Source organism: Giraffa tippelskirchi, chromosome 9 (assembly GCF_054371585.1).
Source record: "Giraffa tippelskirchi isolate mGirTip1 chromosome 9, T2T-mGirTip1v1.2.pri, whole genome shotgun sequence".
NCBI lineage: Eukaryota > Metazoa > Chordata > Mammalia > Artiodactyla > Giraffidae > Giraffa > Giraffa tippelskirchi.
The window spans coordinates 49,853,559-49,863,079 of record NC_137283.1 but is presented as its reverse complement, the minus strand read 5'-3'; positions in this window follow the sequence as shown (position 1 = coordinate 49,863,079).

Here is a 9,521-nt window from a genome sequence, read left to right as displayed (position 1 = left end):
AAGAATAAATGAATTCTCTGGAAAAGAAGGGCATTCCTTGAGGGTGTCAGCAAAGGTGAGAACAGGGGCACAAGCAAGGGAGAGGAGTCCTGGGTCAGAGTGATGGGGGTGCTGTCCAAGCCCATTCTTTATTAGATAAGACCTCTGCTGCCAATTTCATGGATGCCTTGTGTGCGAGAGCATCCGGGGTGCCAGGTGGGAGGGGACTGGGAAGACCCAGCCTAGGGTGTGTGGATTTGAACCTCCTTATTTTTAACCCAAGATCTCAAAAGACTTCATGATTCTGGTCCATTGGACTGTCAAGTTAATGCAGGTAATCTTGGAAACAGTGGTAACAAGACCGAATTGGAACAAGCTTCTGGCTCTTATGGGCTTCCCTTGAGGCTCAGCTGGTAAAGAATCTGCCTGCAATGTGGAAGACCTCGGTTCGATCCCTGGGTTGGGAAGATCCCCTGGAGAAGGGAAAGGCTACCCACTGCAGTATTCTGGCCTGGAGAATTCCATGGACTGTAAAGTCCATGGGGTCACAAAGAGTCAGACACGACTGAGTGACTTTCACTTTGGCTAATTATAGACCACTCCAAAGTGTGACCCTCCTGGCTTTGCTTTTGTTGAATTTGAAGATCCTGGAGATGCAGCTGATGCTGTCTGAGAGCTAGATAGGAGAACACTGTGGCTGCCGAGGAAGAGCAGAACTCTCAAATGGTGAAAAGAGAAGCAGAAATCGTGGCCCACCTCCTTCTTGGGGTCGTTGCCCTCCAGATGATTACAGGAGGAGTCCTCCATCTCCATGCACATCTCCAAGATGGAGATGCTTCTTCTGCAGCCAGTGCAGGTCCCTTTCTAGAGACAGAAGAGAGAGATCACTGTCCCAGGAGAGAAATCACAAACTGTCTGGTTCTTTCTAGATCTTTCTAGACCTAGCAGGTCTAGGTCAAATGAAAGGAAATAGACCTCTGAAGTCCAGAAAGGCACACAGCTAGTTAGGGGCAGAGCCAGGATTGAAACATAGGCCTTCTTATTTCTTGGTTGGGGTCTAGCATTTGGTCAGGACCACCCAAGAGGGAAGGGATTAGATACTGAAAAGACTGAGATGGATTCCAGTCCATGTCATCCAAAATAAACTATGACTGAAGTATAGAGAGACCCAACAAAGATCAGTTGTTCTTCCATGACTACTTTCACGTATTTATTTTAAAAAATATACACTGATAACCCACCTGAATCCTCCTCTTTTTGTTTCCCCCTTTGGTGCCTCTGCTTTGCGGTACCGGAGAAGGCAATGGCACCCCACTCCAGTACTCTTGCCTGGAAAATCCCATAGCCGGAGGAGCCTGGTAGGCTGCAGTCCATGGGGTCGCTAAGAGTCGGACACGACTGAGAGACTTCACTTTCACTTTTCACTTTCATGCATTGGAGAAGGAAATGGCAACCCACTCCAATATTCTTGCCTGGAGAATCCCAGGGACGGCAGAGCCTGGTGGGCTGCCGTCTATGGGGTCGCACAGAGTCGGACACAACTGAAGTGACTTAGCAGCAGCAGCAGCAGCAGCAGCAGCTTTGTGGTACATGAAGCACACTTTCAAACTAGGATACTAGGAATTGCAGCCTGAAAAGGGAGTCACAGCTTTGCCTGCACTGGAGCAAGCAGCACGGCCTTGAATGCAGCTGGAAGCCAGGGAGCAGTGGGGGGCTCCAGGAGACCCGCAGCTCCTCCCAGTCGCTGATTCCGGGAAGAGCGGCTGGAAGGCAGATGCTTGAGGAGGCTAACGTTGGGGCGCCGTCGCCACCTGGTGGCATAGCCTGGTTATTGCTGCGATCGCGCCTACAAGCCCAGAGAAAGGAGAGAACAAAGGAAATGTGGGCGGAGGCGCCAGGCTGGGCGATTTGACTTTGCCCCACGAAGAGCTGAACCTCCTTGTCCATCCCTGGAAGGTGCTACCCTCCGAAGAGCTGATCTCCTGGTCCTGAAAGTGTGCAGACAGGGAGCCCTGGGCCTTACACGACTTGCGGGCGTCATCACATGGAAATTAGAAAGACCACATCTTGAGATCTTAGAATCATCAAGGTAATCCCCACCCCCAATCCCTGCCGCCAGGTCACTGTCACAGGGGCTGAGAACTGCCCGAGATCACCCAGCTCCAGTCGCTGTTCCCGCCTCCGCCCCCGCCCCCGCCCAGTGTGGGCAGCCTTTGTTCACCAAGGTCTCAGCGACATTCCATTCCGGCCCCAGGCTGAGGAGTTTACTTTATCTCTGTGGCCCTCCCTGGGGCACTGGGCCTTCGGACCCACGCCCTCTCCCTCCCTCTCTCCCCTCGAGCTGACCTCCCTCCCGCCTGCTACTCCCCTTCCCTCGGGTCCCTCCGCCACGAGACCTCTGTCCTACACCTGTCCTTTCAACTGCCATTTGCACGTCTGGGACAAGTTGCTGTCACCAGTCTGGGTATTTCTCCGGGGCAATCCCCTCGCGTTCACCCCCTGACCACCCAAAATCTGTACAGTCCACTGTTCCAACCCGCCCTGTCCACGTAGGAGGCGCTCAGCACTGCTGTCCCCTTCTCCTACAGTGTTTTCTTTCGAAAGAACATCATACTTCGAGAAAAGTCCCAAGAATAGTACAAAGAAGTCCCTTACCCGCTTTAGTGTTGATTTAGTCTCTACGTCGTGTCCGACTCTTGGAACCTCATGGACTTTAGCCCGTCAGTCTCCTCTGAGCATGGGATTTTCCAGGCAAGAATACTGGAGTAGGTGGCCATTTCCTTCGCCAGGGAATATTCCGGACCCAGGAATCGAACCCGGGTCTCCTGCATTGCAGGCGGATTCCTGCATTGCTGGCAGATTCTTTACCGACTGAGCTACCACTGAGCTGCGAGAGAAGCCCTACCCCCTTTACTAAGAGTCATTTATTTTTCACATTTGCCCCATTTGCTTTCTTATCTATCCTTTGTTTCCATCACACACACACACTCTTAGTTTTTTTTATTAAACCATTTGGAAGTAGGTCACCTCATAGCCCTTAACTTCAGAGTGTCATTTCCTGAAAATAAGGATGTCCTATATAATTATAAAATTCAGGAAATGTAATACTGAGACAATATTTTAGCCTAATCATTACTGTGCATTTCAGCTTGGATAATTGTCCCCAAAATGTCCTGTCTAGCACTTTTTGTTTCTGTTTGGTCCCAGACCCAGTTCAGGTTCTCATATTTCATTAACTTGTCATGTTTCGAATCTCCTTAATCTGAAAAGTTAGCCTCTCTTGTGTGTGACACTGATATTTATTCCTCCTGTACTTTTTGCTCTAAGTGCCAAAGGTCTTCCCAGGTGAAAGTGAAAGTCACTCAGCCGTGTCTCTTTTCAACCCCATGGAATAGTCCGTGGATTTCTCCAGGTTAGAATACTGGAGTGGGTAGCTGTTCCCTTCTCCAGGGGATCTTCCTGACCCAGGAATCAAACCAGGGTCTCCCCATTGCAGGTGGATTCTTTACCAGCTGAGCTACCAGGGAAGCCCAAGGTGATGCTAGTGGTAAAGAACCCACCTGCCAGTGCAGGTAGACCTAAGAGACACGGGTTTGATCCCCTGGAGGAGGGCATGGCAACCCACTCCAGTATTCTTGCATGGGAAATCCCATGAACAGAGGAGCCTGGTGGACTACAGTGCATAGGGTTGCACAGAGTCGGACACGTGCCAAGGGTCTACCCAGTTCCTCAGTTTAGGATTGTGGGTCCCTCCCTGCCAGCCTCACCAGGTCCTTACACCCACTGCCCTTCTCTCTGTACTGCTTTTCACAAGCTGGTTGTTTATAAAGTGTGGTCCTGCAGCATCAGGAGAGCTTGTTAGAAATGCAGACTAAAGGCCCCAGCCCTACAGAATCAGAATCTTTTTAACCTGTTCCTCGTACGTTTCTTTGAGAAGTCCTGCTGTCAGACATCCCTGAAATAGAACCCCCAGCTCCACATTGAAGGAATGTCCCTCTTCACTGCCCCTGACCCCTAAACCTCATTCTTACCTCCACTTAGTCCTTCCTGGAATGCCCTCTCCTGAGACTTCAAGATGAGGCTTAAAGGTCACCTCTTGTCTGCTTCCTGTCACTCCTCTTGGGTGCCATTTCCTCTGAACCTTTCATTGTAGCTTCTGTTATACCCGTGTTACTCCCAAGGGCTCCTGATCTTTAAGTGACTATTCCACCCATTAGTCAGTGAGCTCTTTGAGGGAGAGCCTGCATCTTATTCACCTCCTTATCTCCAGGACCTGGCACAATTAGAATGTCTGTTGAATGAGCACATAATAGAAACAGCTCTTCGTGGGCTTCCCTAGTGGTCCAGTGGTTAAGAATCCACCTTGACAATGCAGGGGACACGGGTTTGATCCCTGCTCCAGGAAGATCCCACATGTCTCTAGGTAACTAAGCCTGTGTACTGGAGCTGTTGAGCCTGAGTGCCCTAGAGCCCACTCCGCAACAAGAGGCCATTGTGACGAGAAGTCGTTATTTGCCGCCCTCAAACAGCAAGTACCCAGCGCAGTAAAAAAAATAAAAACCCCAGCTCTTCTTCCACATAAAGTTCTCCTTCCTAGTAGACCTGAAGTGGGTATTGGGGTATCCAAACGTTGGGACAGAGGTGGCCACAGGGCACCTCAACAGCCCTTTGTGATCCCTGAGATCAGGCCCCAGAGAGAAGTGGCTTACTTGCAGATTCCTTTCTGGAGAGGTTGACCCGGTGAGTCACTACTGACTCATGACCTTCCTGGACAAGTGCCCTTATGTGGTTCAGTGTGAGCGGCAGAGTAGTCAAAACCAGAGTTGCAGATGAATGCACACAAAATGGAGAGACTTAGGTGAAGTTTTAAACATGAAAAACAATTATGTACCTTCCTGCTTAGGAAACAGTCATGCCAGTGAAGGATAATGGTTAGCTCAAGAAGGATGGGGGAAGATTGGAGGGTTTATAACCAGGCTGGGGTAGGCAGGGGACTTCAGCCATGCTGTTTATTCTTAAACTGTGTGTAGAATATCTGTTGAATTATTTTTTATACATTCTTATGTCCTCTAAAAATTCTTACCTGAACCAAGGCATCATGCCTGGCACACAGTTGCCCTCTATTTTTTTTATGTGTTGTTTTGCCCAAGGTTTTCAGTTAACCAGCCTTCAAACTTGTGGGTGCCCACTGTTTACTACATGTAAACTTTCTCCATGGAGTGCTTCCAGCTCTAACAAGCCAAGTTCAGAGGGCAGGGTGAAAACAGAATCCCATCCTGTCATGGGAGCTTAAGATGAATGTAGATAAGGCTGGGGTTATATCTTAGCACATGGGCTGCAGTTCAGATTTCATTTTATAGGTGCTAAAGAACCATTAAATTCTTAAGGAAAAATAGTTTGAAGTAATTATTCATTTTAGCAAGGTGACTGTGACAACAGGCCAGATAGGAGACCAGCTGGCTTTTGCAATAATCCAGAATACTGCCTGCTAATTTATTTTTATTTTTGGTTGTGCCACATAGCATGCGGGATCTTAGTTCCCTGATCAGGGATTGAACCTGTGCCCCCTGCAGTAGAAACATGGAGTCCTAACCACTGGACTGCCAGAGAATTCTCTCAAAGTAAATTTAAAAAGCAATGTGTGGTTATGACGTGAAGAGAAAGAAGACCGGCTGAGTAGATATTGAAGCTGTGTGATTGGCAGAAAAGAATACTTTTATGTCTGAAATTTCTCATTTAAAAAGGTAGGCATCTTATAGAAATCATAAATATACACTGACATGACAAGTAAAAAAACCTTAATTACCAGAATGGTTACTTGGTCTTGGAATGAAGTTTTTCATAAATGAGTCAAGTGCTGTGTCACCTCATATAAATTGGGTAAAACATGGATCCAAGGAAACTAGCAAATGATACAGAAATAGATGTTGAAGAGTTCTAAAAACATTTCTTTGTGACTGAGAAAAACCATATCTAATTAACATTTTACATGCTTTCATTTTTTCCCCCAGTTTTTATTTTTTTGGGGGAACTTTCTATTTTGTATTGGGGAATAGCAGATTAACAATGTAACAGGCAAATTTGGCCTTGGAGTACAGAACGAAGCAGGGCAAAGGTTAATAGAGTTTTGCCAAGAGAACGCACTGGTCATAGCAAACACCCTCTTCCAACAACACAAGAGAAGACTCTACACATGGACGTCACCAGATGGTCAACACCAAAATCAGATTGATTATATTCTTTGCAGCCAAAGATGGAGAAGCTCTATACAGTCAGCAAAAACAAGACCGGGAGCAGACTGTGGCTCAGATCATGAACTCCTTATTGCCAAATTCAGACTTAAATTGAAGAAAGCAGGGAAAACCACTAGACCATTCAGGTATGACCTAAATCAAATCCTTTATGATTATACAGTAGAAGTGACAAATAGATTTAAGGGACTAGATCTGATAGACAGAGTGCCTGATGAACTATGGACAGAGGTTCCTGACATTGTACAGGAGACAGGGATCAAGACCATCCCCATGGAAAAGAAATGCAAAAAAGCAAAACGGCTGTCTGAGGAGGCCTTACAAATAGCTGGGAAAAGAAGAGAAGCAAAAAACAAAGGAGAAAAGGAAAGATATTCCCATCTGAATGCAGAGTTCCAAAGAATAGCAAGGAGAGATAAGAAAGCCTTCCTCAGCGATCAGTGCAAAGAAATAGAGGAAAACAACAGATTGGGAAAGACTAGAGATCTCTTCAAGAAAATTAGAGATACCAAGGGAACATTTCATGCAAAGATGGGCTCAATAAAGGACAGAAATGTTATGGACCTAACAGAAGCAGAACATATTAAGAAGAAGTGGCAAGAATACACAGAAGAACTGTACAAAAAAGATCTTCATGACCCAGATAATCACGATGGTGTGATCACTCACCTAGAGCCAGACATCCTGGAATGTGAAGTCAAGTGGGCCTGAGAAAGCATCACTACGAACAAAGCTAGTGGAGGTGATGGAATTCCAGTTGAGCTATTTCAAATCCTCAAAGGTGATGCTGTGAAAGTGCTGCACTCGATATGCCAGCAAATCTGGAAAACTCAGCAGTGGCCACAGGACTGGAAAAGGTCCATTTTCATTCCAATCCCAAAGAAAGGCAATGCCAAAGAATGCTCAAACTACCTCACGATTGCACTCATCTCACATGCTAGTAAAGTAATGCTCAAAATTCTCCAAGCCAGGCTTCAGCAACACGTGAACCGTGAACTGCCAGATGTTCAAGCTGGTTTTAGAAAAGGCAGAGGAACCAGAGATCAAATTGCCAACATCCGCTGGATCATCGAAAAAGCAAGAGAATTCCAGAAAAACATCTATTTCTGCTTTATTGACTATGCCAAAGCCTTTGACTGTGTGGATCACAATCAACTGTGGAAAATTCTGAAAGAGATGGGAATACCAGACCATCTGACCTGTCTCTTGAGAGACCTGTATGCAGGTCAGGAAGCAACAGTTAGAACTGGACACGGAACAACAGACTGGTTCCAAATAGGAAAAGGAGTACGTCAAGGCTGTATATTGTCACCCTGCTTATTTAACTTATATGCAGAGTACATCATGAGAAATGCTGGACTGGAAGAAGCACAAGCTGGAATCAAGATTGCCAGGAGAAATATCAATAACCTCAGATATGCGGATGACATCACCCTTATGGCAGAAAGTGAAGAACTAAAGAGCCTCTTGATGAAGGTGAAAGAGGAGAGTGAAAAAGTTGGCTTAAAGCTCAACGTTCAGAAAACTTAAGATCATGGCATCCGGTCCCATCACTTCATGGGAAATAGATGGAGAAACAGTGGAAACAGTGTCAGACTTTATTTTTTGGGGATCCAAAATCACTGCTGATGGTGATTGCAGCCATGAAATTAAAAGACGCTTACTCCTTGGAAGGAAGGTTGTGACCAACCTAGATAGCATATTGAAAAGCAGAGACATTACTTTGCCAACAAAGGTCCATCTAGTCAAGGCTATGGTTTTCCCAGTGGTCATGTATGGATGTGAGAGTTGGACGGTGAAGAAAGCTGAGCGCTGAAGAATTGATGCTTTTGAACTGTGGTGTTGGAGAAGACTCTTGAGAGTCCCTTGGACTGCAAGAAGATCCAGCCTGTCCATCCTAAAGATCAGTCCTGGGTGTTCACTGGAAGGACTGATGTTGAAGCTGAAACTCCAATACTTTGGCCACCTCATGCGAAGAGTTGACTCATTGGAAAAGACCCTAATGCTGGGAAGGATTGGGGGCAGGAGGAGAAGGGGACGACAGAGGATGAGATGGTTGGATGGCATTACTGACTCGATGGACATGGGTTTGGGTGGACTCCGGGAGTTGGTGATCGACAGGGAGGCCTGGCGTGCTGCAATTCATGGGGTCGCAGAGAGTTGGACACAACTGAGCGACTGAACTACTGAACTGAATGCTGTGATATTTTTAGGTATTTCGTATGTTTTTAAATGTGTACAAATAACATAGTTGTAAATATTGTGGATAGTTAACTATTTTCACCATGCACCTTAGTTTGTGGTCTAACTAATCATAACGTTCAAATTTTCTCATTAGGAATATGGGGTCTTGTCTTTGGGAAAGTACTGCAGTATGGGATGGGTTAAACAGACTCCAGCCATGTGATTTTACTTGGGGTTGAAAATCACCTCTCTATATAACTCTTTAAATGTATGTGTATATATACATACATACATACATATGAGGGTATGGCAACCCAGCCTGGTATTCTTGCCTGGAGAATCTCAATGGACAGAGGAGCCAGGTGGGTTAGTCCATAGGGTCACAAAGAGTCAGACATGACTGAAGTGACTCAGCATGCACACATACGTAGATATATACTCTCTATAATAAACAAGTGTGATAAAAATTGAGTGGACAGTAGGGTGGAAGTATTTAGACATGCAGTATCTCTCTGGAAGGGTTAATAAACCATCTGGGAGAGGCAGTGGGGAGACTAGTGCTCACTCTGGGAATGTGCTCTCCCTTCCAAATCTTTGAGCACATTAACAGTAATACCCACTGGAGGTTGGTATCACATATTTAACAAATCATCTTATAATCTTTTTTTTTTTTTTTTTAAAGGCTCGGATCAGGCCTCTACTAAGTAGGCAAATCAGAAGGGAATTGTGTCTAAAAGAAGAGTGAGGGAATGGTCCATTGTTTAGGACTCCACACTTTCTCTGCTGAGGACTCATCCCTGATTGAGCAACTAAGATCCCAAAAGTGGTGTGGCCAAAAAAACCACACAAAACACAAAACTTGACTTGAGGTGGGACCATGGGTGAAACTTAATAGCAACACAAATTCACTGCTATCCAGGCTCCACTCAATTTTGTAATAGACTTTTGCTCCAGCTGTTATCCACTCTGGCAGTAGCCCCCAACATCATACATCCAAATTTCTCTGGTTGCGTGTGGGCCCATGACTCACCACCTGCCTGATTTCCTTCTGCAGTATCCTCTCTGGCTCCTTCAGAACACAACTGAAACTCCTATTTCCTTTACACT